Below are 6000 nucleotides of genomic sequence, written 5' to 3'. Positions count from 1 at the left end.
TACCACTCTGCCTTTGCCCTCGAGCAGAGGCCAAGATGTTCTGTTTGGAATAACGGGCATCACTTCTCGTAAACCAGCTCGGGATTCTGGCTAGGGGGCAAAGGGAGGGGGTGTCACGTTTTAATATATAAACTCTGGGTGCAGGAGGAAAGAGCGCCTTCTCTCTGCACCATGCTTGTGATGCAGACTGAATGTCAATAAAATATAAAATACCTTGCAAGGTAACTCATGCTCTCTGTGTGTTGCATTTGTCTAAAGTGTTTAAAACTCACCTTGATTAAGGAATAAGAAAATTCCACAACAATAACATTCCAGGATTTTCTCCATTTAGTGGACTTCAACATGTCGCCAGGAGCCGCTTTTTTGGAATTATGTTTTTTAGGAACTCTTAGACAGGTGGAGCCTATATACTCCTATTATATGAAGCAAAGAGGGCTGCGGATTTACCAAACAATATTCTTTATTGATCTACTCGAGATAAAATGTCACCTACATTTTGGATGGCCTGGGGGTGAGTAAATAAACAAAAAAAATACAGTTTTTGGGTGAACTATCCCTTTATGAGAAATGGACGGATCAAATATATTGTACTGTTACACATCTGTTCTTTCTGTAATGCTTAGTGCAAAGGCAGGCATTTTAAGATACATTGTGTGAATTTGTCCATTTAGGCACAAAGGGAAGATGTGAAAAAACTATTTATATTATTTGCACACTGTCTGACACAAGCTGCACACACAAAACTTCACATTAAAAAAGCGTATTTTTCAGGCTAAACTTGCCAATGCGCATAAGCAGGCGTAAGTGCGAGTGTATATATAGCTTCTAACGGTTGCAGCTGAAGTTACTTAAACAAGCATGGGACTGTCAGCAGAGGCCCGAACCCGGGTCGTTGGGATAGTGATCGAGTAAAGTACCACTGAGCCACAGGGTGTAGATACAATCCAACACAGGGTGTAGATCTTCAAGGCAAAAATAGCATCCACAGGAAAAAATTACATAGATCAAAACAAAGATAAAAACTTATCGGGGAAAGAACTCGAGAAAAATAATATAAATCCACAGGAGCTGGGGCCTGTACCATGAATCTGGTTTAGGTGGCTAGCCAGCAATGTTTCAGTTTAGTTTGTGCCAACCCTGGGTTTTAGGTACCATGAAAGTAGCTCGACTTTTATCAGTGTTCGTCGCCATGGTATCTTATGCTGCACGGCTAACCTGCTCCGGGGCAGGTTATGTTCTGGATTCGAGATCTCAGACTGAAGTTTGACCAATCAGCTGTGAGCAAAGAAACATATTGATGACGTAACTAATTCCCAGCGGCTGTTCTCTGTTGCAATGGCTTCACCTTTTCTCCCAAATCCTGTGGACATCTCCACGCAAATTGTTAGACGAGTACTTCGTAGAGAAAGAGTTTTTAGGGACAGACAATCCCCTTCACTTTCCTGATACTTACTTGTATGACAGATACAGATTTTCTGCGGAAGGAATGTCTTATCTTTGCGAACTTCTTGAGCCGCACATAACAAATGTGACTCGTCGAAGCCATGCCCTTACTGTACCACAAATGGTATGTATTGCGTTGTTTTTTTTTGCAAGTGGTACATACTTTTATGTGGTCGGTGATGCAGAATATCTAGGGAAAAACACGGTCTGTCGAACCATTCGCAAGGTGGTCCTCGCTCTGCAGGGGTACATAAATAGCTTTATTGTGTTCCCTGGACATTTATCCACCATGTCCATAAAAGAGGGCTTTTATAAAATTACCGGTAAGATATCTTGATAGGGTGACATCACATACATTTTAACCTTTCACGCTCATTTTTTCTTAAAAAAAAAAAGCATATTTCAAAAAAAGAATTCACAATAGTATGCAGTAGCTACCTGTTAGGAATGGTTTTAAATCTATATTTCTATGATAGGATTCCCTAGAGTCATAGGAGCAATAGACTGCACACATGTTTCAATCCCCACAGCGCTAGGAGAACATGAAGCAGATTATGTGAACAGAAAGTCCTTTCACAGCCTTAATGTTCAGGTAGGGCTACTATATAGCCTATGTGAAATTATTTTTATTTGCATTGAGATCAATCTTTAAATAAATAGATAGTAACTAACAGACAGGACAATGATTTACTGTACATTTCATCTGCAGATGACTTGTGATCATGAATGCATGATCACAAGCTTGGATTCCAAATGGCCTTGCTCAGTGCATGACTCACAAATCTTCTGTGAGTCTATTTTGTGTCAGCGCTTTGAAGAAGGCAAGTTAAATTTGGAACAGTACACATTAAAGTTGAATTTTAATAGCAAAACGTTGTCATGGTCACGGGTGGTGAGAAGGACAGAGGACCCAGGTGCAGACAGCGGGTAAGGGAATGAAACAAAGACCCACGTGGGGGTAACATAACAAAACATGGGTACAATAACAAGACAGGACAAAGACTACATACACTTAAACAAGACTAAAATAAAACGAACACGAACGACTAGACTAGACTAGACTAGACTAGACTAGACTAGACTAGACTAGACTAGACTAGACACGTAAACTCACCACACAACCACAATGAACCAGCACAAGACAGAAGACACAAGGGCATTAAATAAGGGCGCAAATCAAGAGGGGAACAGCTGTAGGGCATTAATCAATAACGAGGTAATGAGCGGATGGGAACAGAGACGAGACCGGAGAGAGCGTATGGAAGGCCATAACAACAATAATTGCCTCTCTCCACATTAAACATGAGGTTCTGTCATGATCCTGCCACTGAACCAAGAGAAACATGACATGATGCGGCAGAATCATGTCAAACGAACACAATTTTCCCCTTTTCTGTTCTATGACAGGGCTTTTTGATGGCCTGTTGGTAGGAGATAGAGGTTATGCATGCCAGAGGTTTTTGCTAACCCTGTATCCTGACCCTCAGACAGGGCCACAAAACCGCTTTAATGTGGCCCTCAGTAAAACCAGGGTCAAGATCCATATGACCTTTGGCATCCTAAAAGCACGTTTCAACTGCCTTAGGCGTTTAAGAGTGTCACCAAAGCGGACATCACAGATATTGGCTGCATTCTGCACAATATAGCCACTATCAGAAAGGAGCGAGAACAGTGGCGGCGCCAGGGGGGGTCTTGGGGGGTCTCAAGACCCTTCCAAAAAACGCCTTGACCCCTCATTAGACCCCCCACCCCTTCCTGATTAAAAAATATTTGATACATATTAAAATATATATCCGGGATAAAGATTTAAAAATCGTTCTCTTCAAACTACGCAGAACAATAATAATTAAGAATTTAACCGACATATAAAAAAATATAAACATCAGAATCAATGCGACGCCCCATGAACGTTGCTGCCGCTGCGTCTTGCGTCATTGCGTTCAAGGCGCTGTCGCGAGACCGCAAGAGCTGCTACGAACTTTTCTAAAAGCTAAAAATGGATCGTTTTGTCATACCTAAAAAAGGGCGGAGGAGACAGGTGAGCAGATGGAAAGAAATGGCGCCTCATCGAGCGCTACAGCGGGCACAGATGGTGGGAATCCTGACGGCGGAGAGGATTTAACTGGGGATTTAATCCATGGCCCAGCCGAGAAACCAAGACAGCCTCAATTTAAATCATACACGCGTAGTTCGTTTGGATTGTAAATATGTTTTCTGTCATGGGTGTGGCCAGCGCCGCCGCTACCACGCGCTGTGCGTAAGGTACCAAGTGCTGAGGCGACACCAAAATAGCATAATGAAAAACATTTTTTCAAATCTAATATTATTTCATTAGGCTATAGAAAAATGATTAGGCAGGCACATTTTAGCCATGTATATGTAAAAAAAACACGGCCGAACAATCCCATATCACCACCACCCACCCATGCACGGTCCGCGCGGCAGCACCGGTTGATGGCGCGTGCGCCTGACGCAGTGTGACAGACGGTAGCCTAGGCAACTTATTTGGAAATGGCCCCGAAAAGACATTAGGAGTCAGGATCAGAGAAAAGAAAGAAGAAGAAACTGCGAGATGATGACCGTGCATCACATGCAGGTATGTCCATGTTTAATTAACTTAAATTCGGGAAATGTGGATGTGCTGCTACTAATTCTGTTTACTGAAGAAAAGTTTGCACTTTCAAATGTGTAGTGTGTGTTGGCTATTCTACATATGTTTACAAAGTCAGCAAAGCTGTGAAGATTTTACTTTCTCTATTTAGTGTTCCTAGGTTTTATACTGCGATGCTGCTATTGTGTTATTGGTATTGAGTTATATGTTTGGTAATAAAAAGTTAAACTGGCAAATTTCAGGGTGGGGGGGGTCATCATAATGGAATTATGCTTAGGGCACCAATATGACTAGCAGCGGCACTGGGTGTGGATATGGCAATTAAAGTGCATATTGTTTGCAGACTACAATTGATTAATTAATTTAAAAAAAAAGTAGTTGATATGCTGTGTTGTTTTATTTGTTTAGTAGCATTAATATGGAGTTATTACCCGTGTCCACTGTATTTTCTGTTGGTTTTTATGAGACCCCCCTTTAAATGACCAGGACCCCCCATTGACCCCCCAATCAAAATTGTCTGGAGCCGCTACTGAGCGAGAACCACCACAAAACCAGCTTCTCCCTGATGAAATTGACCCTATCACACTTGACCACCCAGCTGGGGCAGCTGTCAGAGATGCTATCACAGCACAATATTTTACTTAATAAAAGCACACTGAGACTGCAGATAAGTCTCAAACTGTTTTATTGGTCATGTGGAGTAAGAAAGAGAGCAATAGAAAATTACATTAATAAACGATCAAAGTGTTCATACTAAAGGGTTACTTGGTTAAACAAAAGGTCACATACTGAAACCAGCTGTTTGATCTCCAATTTTTTTTTTATTTGGAGCATCCTCAGCTCACAGTCCAGCTCCTTCAGTGAACAGTCTAGTTCTAGACTCCTTTTGTAAAGGGCCCTGACAGAGTCTGTTTCCACCTGAAACAATTCCACCACAAACAATCATTACACTTTTTCTGGAGGTTGATCAAATCACAAAAAGTGGCATGACTTTCTACAAACATGGGACTGACTATAATTTATGTCAAAGGTTTAAAGCATTACCTTGTTCACATTCTTTCTGTAGCCCATTGAGGTAGAGGCTTCAGTTTCTGGGGCAGTTTGTGAAAAATCCTACAGTAAAAGAGATGTGTAAGGGCCAGTCACTAACGTTATTATGACATTCAAATGTGTGCCATAATAAAAAGCCCAGTGCATTCACCTCAGCAACTGTCTCAGAACACACAGACAGAGTGTCTTCATCATTTGGTTCACCCTAATAAATTAAAGGCCAATGTACAGCATAACTGTTATAAAGCAGGTTATGTTCATTGTGTTCTGTCGTCTGCATACTGACCTCTGTGCAGGAGATTGTGTGCATGTGTGCTGGCTTCAACAGAGACCCTCTACTGCAGAACAGAGTCAGCTATATTTAACTCTTTTAAAAACATTAGTAATGCATCGCACACACATACCCAGTGTCACTTGCTTAGGGGAGCCAGCACCAGGGTTAGACTGTACAGCACTTGCAATCCCATCCATAATCGGCCGCTTATTGTTACTCAATGTAGCGAAGAACTAGTTTCGAGGGGATAGTTTCGGATAAGTATAGCAGTGAACCAGGGTCTAGGTCAGAACAACAGAGAGCGTTGGATCAACTTAAACCATTTTTTCTTCACACAATAACAATCATCAGAGGGGAGAGCCAGCATTCACGAGATTCCTGAGGAATAAGGTTGATGTCCCTTTAATGAATCCAGGTAAGTTAGCCTGGTGGTATTTGTAACCGGCCCAGGTCAGATGCAAAGATGTTCAGATGTGTGCAGATGTGGTTTTCATGAGCACACTGTGTTTTAACCTGGCACGGATGACTCAGTTACAGCCTGATTAACAAGCCTGTGAATGCAGCAGACCCGTCACATGCGCTATCACTCCGGACGAGCGGTACTCGCCTTCATAATAAAGCT

General features: G+C 42.0%; 1 pseudogene across 1 annotated transcript; it reads left to right on the top strand.

The window, feature by feature from the left end:
- The first annotated feature begins 1335 nt into the window (after window positions 1-1335).
- On the top strand, window positions 1336-4699 carry LOC306893288 (putative nuclease HARBI1; annotated as a pseudogene). Its single transcript has 5 exons — window positions 1336-1766; window positions 1920-2035; window positions 2153-2264; window positions 2851-3122; window positions 4578-4699. The product of its transcript is annotated as a putative nuclease HARBI1 (transcript).
- Window positions 4700-6000: the final 1301 nt, after the last annotated feature.

This window comes from Barbatula barbatula (genome assembly GCF_947034865.1).
Source record: "Barbatula barbatula genome assembly, chromosome: 4".
Taxonomy (NCBI): domain Eukaryota; kingdom Metazoa; phylum Chordata; class Actinopteri; order Cypriniformes; family Nemacheilidae; genus Barbatula; species Barbatula barbatula.
The sequence above is the reverse complement of the archived record's forward strand: the minus strand, read 5'-3'. Positions and strand labels throughout refer to the sequence as shown.